A 22,018-nucleotide genomic window follows, 5' to 3' on the forward strand; every position below is an offset into this window, starting at 1 on the left:
GCCTTAGCTGGGGGTGGGGTTGGTTCTTAGATCCCCGCTCTCCCCCAAGAGGTGGCTCCAGGGCAGGCTGGGAAGGGATGACATGGTGGCAGGCTCTGGAACTCCCTGGAACTGCCCCTCCACAGCCTGCCAGGGGCCTGGCCAGCACCGCAGCCAGAGATTTGTGGGGAGGTGAGCATCCAGCCTGGGGGGGGGGGATGAAATCAAAGCTGGGAGGCCCAAGCCGCAGCCTTGTCTCAGGCTGGCCCTCCCATGTGGCCTTCAAAGCTTCCTCACCCGTGCTGCCCAAGTCAAGCCCGGAGCTGGGGTGAGGGCATCAGGCGGAGCCCCGGCCCTCTGCCCTCCACCTCCCCAGGGGGAGTCTCTGCTTTTACTGCCACTGGGGCTGGAGGTGAAGAGCTGGGCTCTGGAAGACCCTCACGTAGGTTCCCAGCACCAGTGTCCCCACACCAGGTATGGGAGCTGGGGCCAGGGCACAGCTCTGGGCCTCCATTTCTTCAGCTCTAAAATGGGGATAATGGTCATATCTGGGCCCTTGTGGGGGTTCAGTGGGTTTGCTAAGGTGCTAAGAACGGGGCCTGAGAAGTAAGTGGCTCTCACCTGAGGCCCCAGGACAGCACACAGGGACATGGACCCTGGCTTGGCCTGTGCCCCAAGCTTTCTGTCTCAGGTGTCTGAGTGCCCGGGAGGGGTCAGGGCAGCCCTTCCCCAGCACCAGCTGGTGCTTGCTCAGCAGGCTCAAAGTGGGGCCAGGGCAGGGCTCCTGGGAAGCTGCGGGGAAGTGCTCCCAGTTGCAACTCCTGCAGGGACAGAGCTTGAAACCAGCCTCCCAGCGCCCCTCTCTGTGACCCCATTAAGGCCTTTCTTCCTCTGGAAGACCCCTGGAAACGGATACTACTGATATCTTTGTTTAAAGAAGAGGTGCTGAGGCTCAGAGGGCACATGACTTGCCCAAGGGCACACAGCTGGTAAAAGCCAGGCTGAATCTGAACCCCAGCCTGGGAGCTCCATGTTTCTCACATCGTACATGGGTCCCCACACCCTGGGACCGGAGATGGAGGGGACTGGCCTACAGCAGGTGCTCACCGAGTGTGAATTCCCTGTCTTCAGCACTTCTCACGCCACAGGGGCCCACAGGATACAATGCAGAAACCTGTCAGGGTGAGGGGCTGGTGGGAGCTGGAGGGACCCCAGCCCCACGTAAACCCCCAGGTGAGTGCCAAGACTTACCTGGGAGAGGCTCAGGAGACAGGCTGGGGCCCTGGGCGGATCTCCTAGCAACGGGGCCCCAGGGCCCCTGCCTGTCTGCCTTAGGTGCCCCAGGGAGCCCTGCTTAACCACCACCCCCTGGAGGGGCTGTCTGGCTGGCAAGCCCCACTGAGGTGGGGGCAGGGCAGAGGGGCTGGGCAAGACTCTGGCTGAGCCCCCAGGAGGGCACAGCTGCTGTGGGGTGGACTTGGGGGAGGATGGGCTCTTTCTTTGTGTTCCAGCCCCCATCTCTCTGTCTCCCTCCAGGTGTCCACATTGTTCCTGCCTCACTTTCTCTGTCTTTTGGGAGCTGTCTCCCTTCTCCCTCCATCTCCATCCTTCGGCTTCTGTGCCCTGTGCCTCACCTCCATCTCTCCTTCTTCTTCCCTCCCTCCCTCTGTCTTTCTCTCCCCTCCTCCTTCCCTTCCCGCCCCTCCCCCCCAGGTCTCAGGATTCTCTGTCTCTTCCTATCCCCTGCACTTTCTCTATGTCTTATCCCATGTCTCTGTCTCTTTCAAATGTCTCTCCCACATCTCTGTCCCTTCCAGGCCCCCCACCTTGTTGGCCCTCATGTTTCTTGTCTCTCTGTCTCTCTCTCTGTGCACCCCAGCACTCTCTCTGGCCAGCCCCCTCTCCTTGAGGTCTCCCCTCCATCAGATGGGCTTCTTCCCCTGCAGTCTCTCTGGCTCAGGAGAGAGCAGGCTCCCAGCCTTGGCTGAGGGGGTCACACCATGGGATGTTTAGTGGGATACGCAGGGAGGTCCATCTGAGCAGGGAGGCCAGACTTCACCTCATGACCAGGATCTGGCCTCGCCCTCTCTCCAGCCTCATCTTTCCCCTCTGCTAAATGGACCTAAGGGCCTTGGTGGAAGGTCTAGATGTTCTCTGGGTTGTGGTTGGTCCCAGACTGATAGAAATGGACAGAATATCAAGCCGAGGTGGTGTGGAGAGAGGACTGCGCGGCTGTCAGCTGTCGGGTCTCTGCCCTTGAACTCCAACTGCAGGCCTCTGGCTGGCGCTGCCTTCTTCTTGCTCTTGCTCTTGCCCCACACAAGGGGGCCCTGGGGCCTGGGCACACCTGGGCAGCTTTGGCTGCATCATGGTGCCCTCTGGTGGCACCAGGTAGACACTGCGGCCGCACGTCCCGGCCCGCCGGTCCCTGGCATGGAGTCCAGGTCCTTGCTGCAGGACAGCGGGCACTAGGGGGTACCAACGGAGCTGAGCTCTGCTGAGCACTTGGGGTGGGCTTGGCCCTCTTCCAATTGCCTCTATGCACTGTCTCACTTTACCCTCTCCCTGCCCTAATCCTCTCTCCATCTTTCGGATGAGAAAGTTGAGATGAGCATTTCAAACCCAGGCAGTCTGAGCGCAGGCTTGACCACCACGCTTGGAATTCTGCCTCTAAATGATCTGCAACAGATGCCTTCAATTCCGCCTTCAAGGACGACTCATCCTTTGGGACTACTTCTTTGACTAACAACTATTCATACCTACTGTGGGCGGTGCCCTGCAGGAAGCATCAGAGCCAGAGGGGTCCATAGACTCCACCTCGTCTGACCACACCATTTTATAGGCGGGAAAACTGAGGCCCAGAGAGGGAGAGTGATGGTCCCCATGTCACACAGGTGAGTATGTGAGTTTGTGGGAGAGCCGACCTTCCATGCTCCGTTCAGTGCTCAGCCACCATGTGCGCTGGGGCAGTGTTGGGACTGGGATAGAAGACAGTGCGGCCTCTGGGGACACGTGAGGCCACCGTGAGTGAGGTTGGAGAGGCCCTGCAGAGAAAGCGGCAGCTCCTGGAGTCCTGCGCATGGGTGAGTCCAGAATTCCCAGAGGCAAAAGCTGGAGCCTATGTCCAGGGACACGGTGGGAGCCTGGCAGAAGGGAGGTGTCTGAGCATGGACCCAGGCATGGCGGGGACAGGTGGCTGTGTCTGCACCTGGTGCTCGTGTGTCAGGGTGTCCCGCCGGCCAAGAAGCCTGGCCTGATCATGGCAGCAGCTGGGCGAGGGGCTCCACCTCCAGCCACCTTGGCTCCCTCCCACGGGCTTTCCTGAGCCTCTGCTCTGGGCCAGGTGTTGCCGGGGCCCTTGTGGTCCAGCCTGCTGAGCACAAAAGACTGCCTCAGAAAGGGGCCCCTGACATCTCTGTGGTAGTGGAGGTCCGAGGGGGTGGGGGTGGCAGCTGGCCTGGGAGCTCTCTGTCCGGTGGGAAATTCTGGAGCTAACAGACTGGCAGTCACACAGAGTGCAGGCAGGGAGCAGTGCGACGGGCTGTTCCCTTAGAAAAAGCAAACTTTTTGCAAACTTCAGAAGGAGAAAACAAAAAATAGACAGACTTCCACCCTGGATGGGAGGGAAGGGCTGGAAGGGCCTGGATGGAGAATTCTATGGGGGAGAGAATGCTGGAACCCTGCTCTGGGCGGGGGATGAAGCTTCAAGGATTCGGGAGGCTCAGGGACCCCTGGGCATCGTGTCTCTGGGAGAATCTTCATCTCCCCCTGCTCCGCCCCAGAAGCCAGAGGGGGCAGGAAGCCCACTGAGGGCACGGATCTAAGACACTGGTGAAATCCACAGATGCCCAGCTCCCCTTCCCATACCCATATGTTCACAGGCTCCCCAGGTGACCCTGACTTCGTTCGGCTGCAAACCAGTACTGGGACATCATAGCCTGAGCTACTTTCCAACCCTTGGCTTCTGTGATTCCAGACCCTGAGATTCTCTGGGTTGGAACAGTCCTTCCCGCTGTGGCTCAGCCCTCATGTCACCTGGAGAAGCAGAGTCCCAGCGATGGGAAGTCACAGCCAGCTCCAGGCCAGAGCTGTAACCCTCACCGCGTCTGGCCTGCCAAGCCAGGTTCCCGGCCCCAGAGACGCTGACTTGGTCATGCGGCAGGAATTCCCAGCTGTCAGGGCCCTTGGGGAGAGCTGGGTGGGGACTGTGGGTGGGGGCATGGAGCCTGGCAGCTGGGGGTGGGCCCCACCCAGCCTGTAGGTGCCCCAGGTCTCAGAGGTTGGTTGGAGGCCATCTTGGGCTGTCAGCCACTCAGGGCGTATGTCCACCTCCTGCCCCTATGGCCCAGAACGGAGTCCCTGGGGGGTAATCCTGGCCACCAGGCAAGGGGGCAGAACCCTGGCTCCGGCCCCAGTGATGGGAGGTGCTATTGAGCCATCACATGGGAGCGCCATCCCTCAACCCCCGCCCACAGAGTCTCAAGAGGATGTCTCCGGTACAGGCTGAGCCATCAAGGTCACTGGTCATGGGAGGACAGAGCGAGGGTGAGGGCACCCACCGCTAGCCCGGACGCCACCCCCACTGACTCCTCCTGCCTCTGATCCTCTGCCCAAGACAATTGCCTGCCCCTGGCCTCACCTGTGCCCTGGGGCTCTCCCTCTCTCCTCCCCTTTTCTACCCTCCTCATAGTTTCCCCAGCCCTGCCCACCCCCCAGTCCAGATCCCTTTAGAGACAAGCAGACCTGGTCTGAGCCCCAGCTCCCTCTCCCCTCCCACCCCCTCCCTGCCCCCACAGCTCCTGAGCTCCGTGAGCTTGGACAAGTTGACAAACCTCTCTGAGTCTCAGTTTACTTACCTGCAAAGTTGGATAGATCCTATCTCATGAAAGGATGGTGACGGTCTTTAGACCACCTAACGTTGGTTGAGCACTTAGTCTGTGGCAGGCCCTGCGCAAGTGTCTTACTGTCTTGCAGACTGGCCAGAGGCAGCTAATCATCATCCCCACTTGGTAGCTGGGACACGGAGGCTCAGGGAGAGGCTTGTTCCTGGCTGTCCACCTATCAGTGTAGAGCCGGGCTCGGAGACTCTGCGATCTGTGTTCTTCACCGGGCGGTAGTGCATGGAGCAGGGCCATGGGCAGGGGTGTGACCTCACCAGGCACGGAGGGTGGGAGAGGCTGGGACCTGTCCCCTGTGTGTACAGAAGGTAAGAGCCTGGGTTTGGGAGTCAGGCCTCGGTTTCCTCATCCGTAGAATGGGGAAAGTGGCAACTATCCCTAGGGGTGGGTGGTGGTGAGTAGGGACAGACTAGGTGAAAGGGACAGAGCCTGGGACTGGATCTAGCCTCCCACACGCTCCCCTGCCCAAAGCAAGAAGGACTTGGGTTGGGGTAAAGTATGACTCCGCCTTGTGGAGACAGTTACACAGCAAATATTGGTGAATTTAACCCTCAATTGGTGAATTTTTCCTGCAACCACTATTACAAATCCTGAGATCTGTGCCCAAGGGATGAAAAGGGCTGCACACATCGTTTTAAGCCCCTCCTCCCCGACCCAAGGCCCTGAACTTAGTCTCCTGAGTAATGCATAGTAACCCCACGTACCGGGGAAGCAACCGCAGCTCAGAGCAGGGGCCAGGCACACCCCGAATCACACAGCCACACAGCCCGGGGTGGCAGAGGTCCTGTCCCTCCTCACCCCACAGGGCTTTCCCTCCCCAGGGGCCTGGCTCCCCCCACCTCAGCTGCTGCCTCCATTAGTTAGGATTGCAAGGCGCCCCCACCTAGGTTGCCATTATGTGGTTGGGGAGATTCACATCTGTAGGTTCTAATTCACCCTAATTGACCCTGCAGGGAATCTTTCAAACTCCTGGGCTTTTACAGCCTCTTGGAGTTTTATTTTGGCTTTTGAAAAATCATGCATTTATGCCAAACACGCAGGGTTATAAATCCATGCCCTTTGACTAAGTGCAAAAAGGCCAGCGCACTGCGTGGCCAGGGCCACCGAGCTCCCCCATGTGGCCAGGCCCTGGACGTCCCCCAACACCCCCATCGTATAGATGAGGCAGCTGAGATTGAGAGAGGGCTGTGGTGATAGTAGCCGCCGGCCTTTTTTGACCACTTATTGTGCATGGAGCTCTGTGCTAAGCACCGCAAGTGCATTAAGTAAAATTGCCCAAGGTCCAGGCGCTACTAACTGCCTGATGCAAAGGGCAGCCTGGCTAGGAGAGAGAAGTTCTGGGCAGAGCCCAGGAGCCTGTTCTGGTCATGGCGAGAGTGAGGTTCTTGTGGGATAGTCAAGAGGGAAGGCTTGGCTGTTCCACCCTGAGCAACTCAGTTAACCTCTCTGCACCTCAGTCCTTCATCCGCCAAACAAGGACGATAATAGTAGTACCTACCTAATGGGGTTGTGTCAGGGTTAAATGAGTCCTGTGATGGGGTCGAGGACAGAGACGCCAACACAGGGTGGGAGGAAATATGGGTTGCTGGTGATGAGGGACCCCGGAACCGAGAGGCAGGCTGGCAGCTTGGCTGGGTCATCAGGGGAACTGGATACAGCTAGGTAGGAGGCAGGACTCTGGCTGGGGGTGGGTGGAGACTGTGAAGGGTGGGGGCTGTGAGCCTTAGCAAAGGAGAATTTGGGTCTGAAGGTCTTGGGATCACGTACCCAGCCTGTGGGCGCATTCTTGCTTCCTCCACGGCCCCCAGGTCCCCTCCGTACCCCACCCTAGGTCAGCTGGTGGAGGGAAGTGGCAGTCTTGGCTAGAATCCTGCCTCTAGCAACCCATGAAGTGCCCCGGAGAGGCCAGGAGCATGGGGGCAGCACTGGGGCTGGCCCCTTACTGCTCCCATTAGGGGCAAAGGCTCTGGGAGGGTGGGCGCTCACGTCCTCAAGGTGTTCTGAGGCACAGGGGCAGGCACCAGGCACAAGGGCTCTAGCCTCCTGACATGGCTCCTGGAGCCCCTGGGTCTGGCTGCCCCCATAGCCCAGTGCACTACACACACACACCAGGGACACCTTGGCTGGACTCACTGAGCCTCTCCCACCACCCAGCTCTGCTTCAGGGCCTTTGCACACGGGGCTGCCCCCGCCTGGCTGGCCCACTCCTCCTTCCTTCTCTGCCTTTTCCTTCAAGACTCAGCTCGGGAATACAGGCTTTCAGAACACCCTTGACACTCTGACTGGTTAGGGGGCCTTCCTGAGCAAGGCCAGGCCCTGCGCTGACAATACACCCTTGCCTGTGTCGTCTCCACGGTGAGGTCCCTGGGGTCCCTGGGGCTGGGCCTGCTGCCAAGTCACCTGTGCCTCCACTGTGCAAGTAGGAAATGGTGTTGGGAGAACAGGGGAGGGAGGCGGCCAGAAGCTGCCCAGAGATACAGCACGGAGAGGGGAGCTGGATTCCGGGCCAAAGCATTAGAACAAAGAGCTGGGTGGCTTTTGGTGAGTTCTGAACGTCTCTCACACATTCTTCCTTCATCCGTAAGTCAGAGGGCAGTCACGCTTCAGAGGTGTGTAGAGTGCGCAGGTTGTTCTTCCGGATTATTGTCATGGCTTGTGGCTGCCCGGAGAAGGGCTGGGTCTCTGTGGTCGGGGGGGGGGGGCGCCTAGAAGGTGCCAGGACCAGAGTTTGTCCCTGTTCCGAGGGCTTGAGTGCTGGCCACCCCCCAGGGGTTGATTTTTGCATTTTCTCCAAAACTCTGCCAAGTAGCCTGAACTAGGGGAGATGACCTGCTCCGTGCTGTGTGACCGAGGCAAATCACTGAACCACTCTTGAGTTAACTCTTCTCATCTGTAAAATACCTAGCAATAATCCTAATACCTCATTTAATTAATTTACTCATGTGCTTATTCAGCAAACATTTACGGAGTCAGGGAGTGTTGCCGTCAGATGAAAAGCGTGGATAAAGGCCTTGCCCGGGGTGGACACAGGTATCTGCACCCCATCCCCCAAGATGCAGGTCCAGCTGGGAGGTCCCCTCCCAGGGCAGAGCCCCAGCTGGAGGCCTCAGAGCCTTGGCTCCCTGCGGGGTGAAGCTCGGGCGCCCTCTTGTGGCCACAGCCCTCCATGCACCGCCCCTCACCCGGGACGAGAATCCCCAGTGCCGGGTGGTCAGCGCGGAGGGAGCCCTGGGGAGCTCCCCCCTCCGCCTCGCCCCGCTCGATGGTGCAGAAGAGGCACCCCAGGCCCTGAAAGCGCTGCAACTTGTCCCAGGCCACACTGCGAGTTGAGGGTGGCCCTGGCCTCCAGCCTGGAGTCCTCACCTTGGGTGGGGAGGTGGAGGATGGGCCCTGCCCCTCCCTTCCCCGCCCTCCGAGGCCACCCTCCCAGAGGCTGCCTCTTCCTGGCAGGACACTCCCGGGCAGCCCGGGCCCAGCATGCCCGCTAGCTCGTGGGCAGGCCCTGGAAACTAACGGCTGGTGCAAGTGGGCGTTTGGCGGCACTGCCGGGCCCAGGCACTCGCCAGCTGGCAGCCTGTAACTCCGCCCCCCACTTGACACCGCCGTGCTCGGCCTCGGCGGGCCCCTGGGCTGCCCCCTGCAGGCCGGAGGGTCTTACGCCCAGGTGGGGCACCTGGTTAGACTGGAGTTCTGGGAAGATCCCTCTGACAGCTCTGCTCCTCAGGCCTGTGATCCTGGCAGGATGCACCCTCTCCGGGAGCCTCAGAAAACAGGTCCTGACCTTTCTTCTTAGGCTCAGGCTGAGTTGGGCTGTGCTCAGGGGGTGTGGATAAAACTCCCAGGTAAAGACGGCCCAATCCAGGGGCTCCCTTCTGACCCTTAGCCCACCTGGGCCACAGACGGCAAAGAGGGTGCCCTGCGTGCGTGCGTGTGTGTGTGTGTGTGCGCGCTTCTCGTGTGACCAGTCCATCTGTAGGGATTCATATTTCATTCATTCATTCATTCATTCATTCATTCATCAGACAGAACTGGAATCTGTCCCAGGCCCTATTCCTGCTCACAGGCAGAGATGCTCGCAGGTAGAGGACAGGCCAGAGAACAGACAGAGGTAGAGGGGTGCAGGGAGCTACCGGGGTTGTTGGAGCCCCAGAGGAAGGACCAGCGGGAGCAGGAAGGCTTGAGGCCTCCAAGTGAGTGTTGAGAGGCCAGTGGTAGTTTGCCAGGCCAGTCGGGGCCAATGTGTGTGGCTGCTGGGAGCCAGGCTCCATGCTATGAACCCACCCCGTACCTTCATTTAGTCTTCATGAAAGAAGGCGGTAAGCAACCTCATTTCCCAGGTGAGGACAGAGCTCAGAGTGGTGGCTTGCAATGTCCAAGATCACACAGTCGCCAAATGGCTGGCCCAGGATTCAGACCCACGTCTAACCGGTCTGGAACTCGTGTTTTAAATTGCTCTACTCCTCAGGTCTCAGTGAGGGAAGCAGGCAGGGCCTGGTGGTCTCAGAGGCCAGGCTATGAGGGCATTGGAAGTGGGGGAGCTGGTTAGTTTGGAGTTCTGGGAAGATCCCCCTGACAGCTGATGGGGCTTTTGTGTGTGTATGTGTGTGTGCGCGCGCGCGCGTGCGTGCGTGTGGTGGCAGGCGTGTGCAGAACAGGGAAACGGGTGACAAGGAGTTGGCAGCAATCCCGAGGTGAGGTGGCCTGGTGTTGGTGGCCTGGATTTGGTGGGATGGGGGGCATGAGAGATGGATTCCAGGGTGTGGGAGGGGCTCAGACAGGACCTGCTGGGAGACTGGATATGGGTGGTGAGCAGGAGGGGTAGCAAGAGTCTGGTTTGGGAACTAGGTGGTGATGGGGATATTCTCCGAGGTGGGACAGAGGAGCAGACAGGGGTTGGGGTGAGCTCAGCCCCCCTCCCCCGTGGGGCAGAGCTCCTGCTCACTGGGTGTCCTGTGGCCTCTTGGAGCTGAAGGCCCGCACCCGGCCTGGCACAGATGGAGAACAGTCAGAAAGGCTCTGGGGGCAGCGGCTGCGTCCGTGTCGGCTTCAGCCCCACCCTGGTCACCCCAGCCCTGATCGCCTCCAGGCCTGGGCTCCCGGTGTCCCTGGGGCCTGTGGGGAAAGGGGGATTCTGGACACCATTCTACCAGAGACTTGGCTCTGGCCAAGTCCCTGAGGGGCAAGGGCGTATGGCCCTGGGCATGGTGCTCTGAACCTCCCTGGGGTGAATGGATGCCCACCTTGCTCTAGACCTCGTGCCTCCTGCTCTCTCCTTCCAGAATTTGGCTCAGGTCATTTCCGGCAGCCTGAAGTCCCTGCTGGCGCTCACCTGAGTCCCTCTGGCTGGGTCCTCAATTTCTCCCCCTGTGAGACCCTTGCCAGCTTTTCTGAAGGCTGAGCTCCCTCCCCACCTGGCTGGCAACAGCCCACTTTCTAAGTGTCCATCCCTCATGAGTACTGCAGAGCTGGTCCCACCTGATGCTGGGCCGCCCCCTGTGAGCCTCAGTTTCCTCATCTGTCCAATGGGGTTAGATAGCTGGGACCTGAAGAGCCATGGAAAGGCACGTCCCTAGGACAAGGAGAGAGCACATTCCTCAGAGTGTGTGTGGAGGGGTGCTCTTGTCTTATAAGGGCCCCTCCCTGCAGTGTCGGGGGCCGCTCCTCAGGAGGATCTGTGGGCCCCTCCTCCGGGGCCCCTCCCTGGCAGGCTGCCAGCAGCTTTTCCAGGCTAATTAAGTTATTTTGGAGAGGCTGTGGAGGGCAGATTACCGAGCAATTGGCTGTGGGCTGTGATGGGTGCCAGCCCCCAGCCCCACCCTGGCGCCCGGCAGCTCTGGAAACATCGGTGAGGCTAGGCCTCTCTCTCAGCACTGAGCTGCAAGCACCAGGCTGCAGGCTGCCTTGGTCTGGGCACTTGCCCTTGTCAGGCAGGGGTCTGTCGTCCCGGCTCACGCCCTGGAGCTGGCCCCACAGCCCTCCTGGTTGGGAAGCGGCCAGTGGTGGCCCTATTTAGGGGTCAAAGCTGAGACTTCCCAGCGGGCACCCCAGGCCTCTCCCAGGCCAGCCTGGTTCTTGGCTCGGGGGGACGACTGGGTTAGGCTCCCAGCATTCCTGTGATTCTGAAACAGCGGTAGAAGTGCTGAGCCCTTGCTGGCTGGAGCCAGCTCTCTTCCAAGAAGGATGTGCGCCTGGCAGTCGTGCTCCCGGTGACAGGTGTGAAGCCAGGGCCACCAGACCCACAGGGCGAGCTGGGGAGGGGTGGGTACGCCGCCCCTGCACACTGGCCCGTGGCTGATGCTGTGGTTGGGCCTCGGCGTGCCACACCCCAGGTCCCCCCTTCCAGCCCAGGCTTGGAAGAATGGCTTTTGTCCCTTCTCTGGGCCTCAGGTTCCTCTTCTGCAGAGTGAGTGGTGATGAGACCCACCTTGGAAGGTTGCTGTGAGGTTTCAATATAGTGGCTGCCAGACCAGGGGGAGGTGCCCATGAAGAGCACCACCCAGCAGACTGGTCCCTGGTGTCCCACACCTTCTGCCATGCCTACCTGTTTGGACCTTACCTGGGGTCTCCCTGTGGCCCCTGGCTGTGGGGTAGAGGGGGCTCCTGGGGCCTTGCCTGGATTCTGATGAGATTGGTGGGATGTGGGGGGAGGTGGGGCAGGAACAGGCCAACACTGTGTGCTCCCTGGGATGGGACCCTGGGCAGGTGGCTGCAGTGATGGAAGAACCTCCCCTGTCCCCACCGGTCTCTAACTCCTGATGGGGGCCGCGCAGCCAGGACCAAGGGGAATGTCGGGTGGTGAGCGCCTCGGGACTCAGGAAGACACAGGCTCGCACAGCAGGCCCCTGGCAGTACCCTCCTCCCGAGCCCACCCCTACCTTCCACCCTGCTCCTCAGAGGCAACTGCCTGCACCTGTCACATAGCCCCCCCACCCCCCCCTTAAACACTCCCACTGCGTGTGGCTTTGCAGTCACACGCGTGAACGCTCACGTACATACAGCACATGGATCTGCACACCCATGCCTGTAGCCACTCACACATCCGCACAGGGTACCCACACCCCGGTCAGCCCTGTATACCACCCCCCCACACACACACCACACCCTCCACCAGGAGAGGGCTTGGTAGTGCAGAGATTCCTGGGGTGAGGGGAGGGGGCAGGAGGGCTGGCAGAACTGTGCTGTGCTCCCCCAGGACCTCTCGCCCCAGGCTCTACCTTCACCCTGGGCAGGGACACCAGCACACTGGCAGGCAGCTGGGTCCCCCACCTGTTCTTCCCTCCCCAGAGACCCCCGAGTCCACCCATGGCCAGCACTGCCTCTTACCCTCACCCGGGTCACACCAGGCAGAATGGGTGGGACGCCTGCAATGTGCCTCGTGATTCCAGACACACTGAGGTGGCCTGGGGAAGGGCCCTTGGGAACGAGCGCATTTATCAGCTGTGTGACCTTTGGCAAGTGACCACCCTCTCTGAGCATTTCTCATTTGTAAAATGTGAGCCATGATCATACCCACCTGGGGAAAGTAAAAAAGAAGGTTGCAGGTCAAGCACACAGTAGGTGCTTACTGAATGTGGGTGCGGCTCTGCCTCACTCCCCACTGAGAACCTCAAGCCCAGGGAGGTGACAGGACGCCACTTGCCCACAGGGACAGGCACGCAGTAGGTGCTCAACATGCATCCTTTCTCTTCAATTTGTCCTCAGGAGCAGACCTGGGACTCAGACCCAGGATTTCTGACTCTGTCCAGTGCTCTTAGCCCTGCTCTGAGCTGCATTTAGGAAGCTCCTACTGTATACAGGATGCAGTCCCTGGGATGGTGGGTAGACAGATGCCAGCCTCCACCTGCCTTTGTCCCTTTAGCGCCCCCCCGCCTCTTCCTAGGCACCCCTCACTCCACACCCCCCACATACATGTATACCTCCTCCAAACACCCCAGGAAACAATTCTCCCTTGCCATGGGTTAATGCCCCATTCGACAGATGGGTCAACTGAGACTGGGGTTCAGTGGACTTACCCAGGGTCATTTAACCACACAGACCCACGACTTCCCTCCGACCGGACTCCCCCATCCATCACCCTTGACACCTTCCTTTCCAAGGACTGGGGCCACCACATAAAGTCTCCTGACGTCTGGCTGTGTCCCCCTCCTGGGGCCATGTCCCCGGCTGACCTGTTCATGCCCCTCTCCTGCAGGCTCGCTCCCCCATGTACCACACGCACCTCTTGGCCTCTGGCTTCTGTCCTTGCAAACATCCCTTCCCCTTGCCCCAGGAGGCTTTTTGAACCCAAGCAGACTGCTCAGTGGCTCCCACTGCCTCCAGGGTGAGGTCTGCGGTAAGTGGGTCAGCTTCCCCTCGCTCTTTCCACCCTCTGCTCACTGCACTCCCAGGCCTGAACACACTGCTTCTAGAGCTGTCGCCCAACGTGGCAGCCATTAGCCACGTATGGTGATTTAAATTGAATTAAAATGAGGTAAAATTAAAAGTTCTATTTCTCAGTCACACGGGCCACATTTCAAGTGTCCAGTAACCTTAGGTATCTGCTGGCTACTGTACTGGACAGTGAAAATTTAGAACTTTCCATCATTGGCTCAAGTTCTTGATTTATGCCCTCCCTTCTGCCTGGATATGGTCCTTTGCCTATCCTAATGTCCAAATCCCTCCTCCCAGCCCTCACGTCACTTCTACCATGAAGCCCTCCTTCCCCTCGAGCCTCGAATGTTCCCTTACTCCCTCCTTCCCCCCTCTGCTAACCTCACAATTTCTCTGTCCTCCCGGGTGATCCAGAGCCCTCTCCACTCTAGTCACACATCTTGTCTTCCGCATGAGACGTGACCCTCACAAGAGCAGTGCCCATGGCAGACTCAGCCATCCCAGCATCCAGCAGAGGGCTGGTCCCTGAGGCATCCATGACGGCCTACTTCCACGGAGTGACCGACTGCATGAATGCCCACAGACCAATGCAACCCAAAGCGCTCTTTCAAGCAATCTGCACCCCGCCCCCCACTAGCATGCCTCCAGCCCTGGGAATCTCACTCCCTTATGAAGGATCCATTTCATCTTCAGATGGCTCTACCTGTCCAGAAATCTGGCTTAATGATAGCGTAGAGGCTGCCTCTCTGGAGCTGCCTTTCGAGGGTCCATCTCTGTCCCCATGAGTCACAGAGAATAGCTCTGCTGTCTTTCCCCATAACATCCATTCATTGAAACCCTCACTGCTCCGTGCTCTGGGCTGAGGATGAAGATGTAGCTCGTGCCCACCTGCCTGGCTCACCATAGCTCCGTCCTACCTGTTGTTCCTCGTGTGCATCATGTTCGATTCCCCTCTCTGAACCTGTGCACTGCCTGTTCCCTGAGCCCCCAGCCCCCCGCTGGCTCCTTCTCAGCGGTCAGATATCTGTGCAAAGGTCTCCTCTTCAGCTGAACCCAGCCATTCTTCCCTGTTCGGTCAAGGCGTCCTTTCATTCCTCCTACTTACTGCTACCTCCTCCCACTGCATGCTTCAGCTTGTAGACTTTCTTTCCATGTCCCCCTGGAATGCAGGCCCGTGGGCACAGGGACTCCATCTTCCAGCCTGGAAGTTCTACTGGGGCCTGGTACTCAGTGGGCTCAATGACAGCGTCCCTGTCCCGTCACCATAGCACTGTTCCTGGCCTCTGGGGTTGCGTGTGGCTCTGGGTGTGGTCCTGGGACGTGATTGGTCCTTTCCCGGATGCCTCTAAGATGGAAGCAAGTAGGCAGGGCTGAGACAATGGATCCACCGGAGCCCAGGCCCAGGCCCGGTTCTTGGTTTCTGCCAAAATTTGGGCTCTATCCTGTACTCTCGTAAAGATAAACTCTCCCCCATCCACAGTGGCTGCAAGGACGAAGACATTTACATATCATGAGCATCTGCTGTGTGCCCAGCGAGCTCATAACTCTTCCTAACAACTCCGTGCGGCAGGATCAGAGCCCCCACTTTACTGATAAGGAGGCTGCAATTCAGAGAAGCCAGTGTCCAGGGACACACAGCTGGGACAGATGAATCTGGACTGGATCTCAGTGCTCTGAGACCCCAGATCCTGGGCATGGGAATTGGGGGAGTTCAATGGAAGCTGGAGCCAGGTTGCTGTGTAGATCCGGCCCTCGAGAGGCAGCTCCAGAGAGAAAGGCTTTGGCTTCCTGGAGGAAGAGGCTACATCACCCAGAGCTGCCCCTGAGGCCTAATCCAAAGGTGGTGAGTTCCCCCGTGGGAGGAGACCAACAACATTCAAAGTGAACCACCACAAAGCCCCCTGGTTTACAAGGTGTTGCTTCTCATCTCGGTGGGCTCATTGGTTCCCCGGCAACTTGGGGAGGCAGGAATCGGTCTCAGTCTCATTTATCCCAAAGAAACGAACACTCAGAGGAGTCAGAGGAAGCCTTTTGGACCCAGTGGGACATGCAGCTGATATAGGCGTCACGATGGTTCTAGTGTGCGGGCCATGTACCATGCCGTAGCCACCACTGGGCTAAGGGCAGAACAGACATCATTTCACTGAATGTTTACAACCACACAATGCCATTATCATCTCCATTCTCCAGATGAAACAAACATGAACCTCCATACCCTCAGAAGCACTGGTCCTCTTTCCAGAGTCACTGAGGTGACACTCTCATCCTTAGTTAGGCCTTGAGCTGAAGAGGGTGTCTCCCCAGGGATAGTTTCTGGCCATTTTGAGGACAGAGAATGGGGTGTGCTCCCAGGCCAAGGGCACGGACTCTGGCTCACAGGCATAAAGAATCAGTCTTTAGAAAGGACCCCTGGATGCAGACCTCCCACACTTTCCTGCTCTCTGGCCAGCCCCCTGCTTCCGAACACCCATCCTGGGGAGCTCTCTCAGGCTCTGTGAAAAGCTCGGCACACACGGATTCAGCACAGCTTGTTGAGAAGAACCTGAAGACTGGGTACCAAGGAGCCGCCTCTGGGCAGAGGAGGGGCTCAAAGCCAAAGGGAGGTCTTATCTGTGCCCGGGGACCCAAGGGAGTCACCGGAATGCTAAACGTGCTTGTGGTAAGACGGGGCGGTGTGGTTTTGCTTCTTTGTGCTTTCTTGTTTTTGTCTTTTCCAAATGTATTTAACGAGTATGAATTTTATAGTGGGGAGGGAAATACATTCATACAGAGAGACCCTCATTTCGTACAACCGAAACTGCTTCTGCACGCCGTCGGGAGCCAGGCGCCCAGATCCAGGGCCGGCGCAGGTGTCCCCGCTGCCAGGGTGTCCCCGCTGCCAGGCCCCGCCGGGCTGTGAGGTCTCTGCCCCGATGCAGCCCTTCCCTGAGGAGCCCTGGGCGCTTCGGTTGAATGGGAGGTGCCAGTCCTGCCGGGACCCCTTTTCCACCACCCTTGCAGCCTTATGTCAGGTGTCTTGGCGGTTCTCTGTCTGTGTGACTCTTCCCCATTGTCTCCGACGTGCAGAATCTTCTTTGACGGCGCTACGTTGCCCTTGAAGGATCTTCCTTTCAGGCTGGCGGCGGTGGTCCGCGGGCGTGGTGTGCTAGCTGGCGGCTGTCCGTGCTCATGTGCACACAATGCGGCTAATCTGATGGCCTGACCACAGCATTTATAATTTGGGCATCCCTGGTCCAGGGGCCTCAGGCTGGGCCTGCACCATCCCCTACAGCCAGGGCAATCCAGATGTGCCAGAGACCCAGGCAGGAGCACAGAGCAAGCCGGGGCAGCCCCCAACCCATGGCCTCTGCCTCCCCTGGCCCTGCTCCTGGGTCTCTAGTGCTCCTGGCTGTGGACTCCTTAGCCGGAGTGTTTGCTCCAGGGTCCTGCAGGAAATCTTCAGGGAAAACCCAGTGCATCAGGAGAACATCTCAGCTGGGCTCCTGCAGCCCCAACCCCAGATGGGACCATACTTCCAAGAAGTGGGAGCACCCTGCAGCACAGCTGCTCCTTGCCCCATTTGCGTGGGCTAATCCTGGGGTTCCCTGTAGAGGGAAGCATGGGGATGGGTCTCTGGCTTGGAGCAGGTGGAGATGAGAAGCGAAGAAGGGCGCAGGACGCCCTATTCCTAAGCTTAGTCAACTCCTACCCCCATTTTACAGAGGGGGAGACTGAGGCTTGGTGTAAGAGACTTGTCCAAGGCCATCCAGTCTGTAGCCGAGCCAGGATTATTACCCATCATATTAGGCTTCCCATGGAGGGGGTCAGGACCTCTGGAAGGGCCCCTCACCACTGGGAGCTCTCTGTGAACTGTTCTTCCAGACTCTCTTGGTCTCAGGTGGGCCCATTGTAGAGCAGGAACAATCCATCTGTCCTGAGGTAGTGTGTGCTCTAAAAAAGAGCACAGAGTCAGATAGACCTGATTTTTACTGTGTGACCCTGGGTAAGTCACCTAACCTCTCCGAGTCTGTCCTTTGCTGTGGCTGGGTACTAATAGGTGGTAGCAGAGGAGATTTCCTTATGTAAAGGAAAGGGAAATCATATAATAAATTATTAAAAGTATTCCTGGGTCGCCTGGGTGGCTCAGTCGTTAAGCAGCTGCCTTCGGCTCAGGTCATGATCCCAGGGCCCTGGGATCGAGCCCCGCATCGGGCTCCCTGCTCAGCGGGAAGCCTGCTTCTCCCTCTCCCACTCCCCCTGCTTGTGTTCCTGCTCTCACAGTCTCTGTCTCTGTCAAATAAATAAATAAAATCTTAAAAAAAAAAAAAAGTATTCCTTGTATTCTCCTAACCGGCCTAGGGGGTCCATTGTATAAATGAGGGTAGGAAAGACCCAGGACCATCAGGTACCAAGTACCAGATCCTGGATGTGAACCCAAGTGATTAGCTCCAGAGTCTCTGAGAGCAGAGACCTTTGCAAGGGGGAGTGACCCTGGGGGCTGGCCTGGCTCGGCCACTGGCCCATGCCCTGACCTTGAGCCTCCAAGAGCCTTCCACTTGCTGAGTCATGGTTTACCTGACCTGTGGCAATAACGGGGCCTGGCGGGGTTGAGCACCAAAACTGGCACCGGGAGGAGCTCAACCAGTGTTACCTCGGGACAGGCAGTGCCTGGCCCCACTTGGCTGCGATCAGCAGGAGGTGGCCCCTGCCCGAGAATGGAGGGCAGGACAAGTGTGTGCCTGACGCAGAGCCTGACATGCGGCAGGTGCTTGATAATTGCTTGATAAATTTGTGAGCAAATGAAGCAAAGTTGGCAAGTGGCCGAGGTCCCAGCCGCATCCCTGCTGCTTCTTCTGGCTCCTTGCCCCTGCAGCCGTTCTCTTCCTGTGCCGGAAGCCCCCCCCTCTCGCTCAGAAGTCTCAGCGCTGGCCTCTGCTGTGCAGCTGCCCTAAGCTGTGTGGAAAGGTAAAGGATGCTGGGTCAGTGGCCGCAGGGCACGCGGACACCTGCCACGTGGGTCCTTATGTCTGAATGCGTTCTTTGTTCCTTATGAAGGACTTTGTCCATTAGCTGAGCATTTACTACATGCCCAGTGCATGCCCCACCTGCCTTCTCTCATGTATGCCTCCCGACAACTCCACGGGGGAAGTGTTGTGAGCATCCTCATTTTGATAATCTGAAGATCCGAGGGGAAAAGTCTCACCCAAGGTCACACAGGGAGTAGCAACCCAGATTCCAGCTCAAGTCTGTACCTGTGTGCTCATTGCTGACAGCAGACTGGGTCTCTTGTGTCGGAGTTGTGCCTCAACGATCAGGTCTGACAGGAAGGTGCCTCTCCCACCCCCGTTTCAGGGTCCTGTTTTAGCCTTGGTAGCCTCCAGACCCATCTCAGGGCAGGCAGACTCCCTAGGTCACCTGGATGGTTTCTTCTGTGCCAGCGCCCCCTGCTGGCCAGGACCTCTTCCACTTAGTCTCTGCCCCTAGCGCCCACCCCCAATCCCCCAGTTTGGCCCTCCCAGCCCTGCTGCCTCCCTGCCTTGCCTTGGCTTCCGCACAGTCAGACCTTCCCGCTGCACCCACAAATCCAAGGATTCACGGACAGCACTGGTCTCCTGAGCTTGGTTTCTCCAGACTGGGACCACAGGATTCCCTGTTCCTCCCTATCTGATGTGGCTGCCATGACTGCTTGGTCCAGGTCTCTCCTGAACAAAGGGACAGAGGGTCCAGCTGTGGCTGGACCTGCCAGAACTGAGTAGACAGCCCTGTGGGGCCAGAGGTTTCTGTGAACCTCCTTCCTTCCACTGCCTGTACGCAGGGCCCAGGACCCACTGAGGGGGGGATGGGGAGAGAGATGGGGGATCAGGTGGCCTCTGAGCCCAGGGCCTCTCCTTGGCTGCCTCCACCAGCCACTCAGTGAACCCCCCAGGTCTTGGAAAGCATGAGCTGGAATCAGACATTCCTGGGTCCTTTCTGCAGTCAACCACCTTGTGATTGTCTTCTCTCTGGGCCTCTTTTCCTCCACTGTAAAGCGGGGAGCTGTAGCACCTCTTCTTGCGTGTCAGGGGCCCGGCGGAGGGCTCAGCACAAAGTTGGTGTCAGGACACGTTTGTGCAGTGCTTGGAAGGCCTGGGTCAGTGGCGGTGACTGTGCAGGGGTGGGGAACACTTGCTCATCCCCAGGCTGTCTTCCTCGACCTCATTCTCCCCTGCAGGGGTGGGACCCACCAAGTGCCCATCAGATGCGAACTGTCTGAAGTGGGAAGAACTCAGGGAGGGTAGATCTGCTTCCAACCCCAGTTCTGCCATGTCCTCACAGTTTCCAGTCTAGGCCTCGGTTTCCTCTTCTGGAAAATGAGAGCAGTGACACTGGCCATTCAAGGGAGCTGCAGAGAAAGGGCAGCTCACATGAGGTGCCTCATGCCTGCACCCACCACATAGTCCAGGTTGGGTCTCACCACCCGCCTTACTTCTGGGTCTCCAGCTCCTTCAAGCTGCGATCTCTCATAAGCATCTAGAACTCGGCCTACTCCCCTCCCCTCGCTGAGCCCCCACCTCAGGGGCTGCCCTACCCCCCAGAATCCTGGACGGGGGCTTTCTTGACTCCTTCCTCTTCTTCACCCCTCTTCCCCAGGCCCCCAACCCCAGTCCCCGGCTCTACCCCAGGAGATTCCATCCTCGTACACCCCTTTCTCGACACTCCTTCCTTGACTGCCTGTGGCACCGTGCTGGTCCATGCCACCACCACCTGGACTGGTGCAGGAGCCTCCCGGCAGGTCCCACATTCTCTGGCTCCCTTCCAACGCCTTCCCCACGCTGCAGCCCGTGTCATTTACACACACGTTTTCCTTGCTGAAAATCCTGCAGTGGCCTCTTGGTGCTTTCAGGATAAAGATCAAATGTCTTAGCTGGAGGCTCTGCATTGCCTGGGCCTCCCTGGACCTCCCTGCCAGATCTCGAGCCGTTTTCCACTTCCTCTGAGCTCCAGCCATCCTGGACTCCCTCTGCCGACCTTTGTACCTGCCATTCCTGTTTTGGAATGCTCTTCCCTGCCCCATCATCACCGCGTTGCTGCCCTCCTGCCATCAGGATCACAGCCCAGGCACAGCATCTGCAGAGATGCCTGCCCTAGGCCCCAGGTGGGGTTAAATGCCTCTGCTTCAAGCTGTCACCAGCCTGGGGCCTCTTCTCTGGGCCCTTTTCTTGGTTTATCGTTGAGCATACCTCCGGGCGATCCTGTGGAGGGTCCTCTGCCCCTTAGACCACAAGCTCCCTGAGGGCAGGGCTGTGTTTGTGTCCATTTGCCACGGCATCCCTGGTCCCTAGTACAGAATCCAGAATGAAATAGATGCTGGGAGATATAATAGTGGATCCTTGAACCCTCTGTGGCCCTTGGTCTGCGTCCTGGGTTTTGCACATCGTAACGCTCAGGCTGATTGTTAATGCGTTCCCAGTGTGGTGGAGAGAAACTTAGTCCGAGAATTAGGAAGCTCAAGTTCTAGTCCTGGTTCTGCTGTGTAACACCGGGCAAATCGTCGCCCTCTCTGTTTCTTTACCAAAATATGAAGAGGCTGTGTTACCAGAGGTCAAAGCAGTACCTTCCCACAAGGCTGGCCCAGGAAGACCAGGATTGAGTGAGGTGGCGTGGAGTAGGAAAGTCATTCCAGGTGGGAAGAACAGCATGGGCAAGGATGGGAATGAGCAGAGCCTGTGAATCCAGGTGTGGCTGGACAGAGGGTGGGGGATGGAGCCCAGGGGCCATAGGAGCGGAAAGAAAAGGAAGAGAAAGAAGGGTGGGGAGCAGGGACTGTTTCCACCTCCCAAAGTTTTCTGAGGCCCCCACTGAGGAGGATCTTCGGTCCCTTCCCCGAGAACACCGGCCCAGCTGGAAGGCGCCTTGATCGCAGAGCCCCTAATTACCCACCCCACCCAGCGCCTCCTGCCTCTGGCATGGTGGGTTAATTTCCTGTTCCCTGGAGCTGTCCTATTAACAGTCCTGCCTTCCTGTAACAGCTCTCACATCAGATAGCAGTGAGGATGAGTCCTCTGGGGGAATCAAGGCTCCTGTCTGCCGCCCTCCAGTGCCCGGGAGATGGCATCACTGCTCAGGAACGTCGTGCCCAGATCCCCTGCCTGTGCCCAGCAGCCTATCTAGTCTGTGATCTTGTGTCTGGCTCTGCCATCTCCTGCCTTGTACCTCCTCCCTGCCACCCTTGGCCTCACACACTGTCCCCCGGAGCTGGCTCCTGAGGTGGTGCGGGGCTAAAGGGCTGTCAGGCTTGGTGACTGGAGCCCCTTCAGGCCAGGGCTAGAACCCTGGCTCCTGAGTTGAGGTTTAGGTGGGTGCTGGGATCTTGGCTGGGGGGGTGGGCTGAGAGGTTGGGGTGCATGTGCAGGATGCAAGCAGGCTGTTGGCAGAGCTAAGACTGAGATGAGCTGGAACTTGCTGCCAGAAAGAACCAGGATCCCTGAAGCAGTGGGGTCTGGGGAGTAGGGACTGAAGGTCTCACCTTGAACACTCGGCCTGCCCAGGAGGCCCAGCTCCCAAGCAAAGGCGAGAGATGGAGGCAGGTAAGACCAGCCAAGTATGGGGTGCTCTCTCCCTTTCTTCCTACGCTTCAACCACATGGGCCTCCTTTTGGTTTCTGCATAATTCCAAGTACATTCCTGCCTCAGGCTCTTTGCACTTGCTCTTTCCTCTACCTGAAACCCTATCTTCCTTGCTCTTTGAATGATTGGTGTTTTTGCTTCTTTTGGATTTCAGCTCATACGCCATTTCCTCAGAGGCTTTCCCTG

The sequence above is a fragment of the Zalophus californianus genome, chromosome 4 (assembly GCF_009762305.2).
Source record: "Zalophus californianus isolate mZalCal1 chromosome 4, mZalCal1.pri.v2, whole genome shotgun sequence".
In the NCBI taxonomy this organism is placed as follows: Eukaryota; Metazoa; Chordata; class Mammalia; order Carnivora; family Otariidae; genus Zalophus; species Zalophus californianus.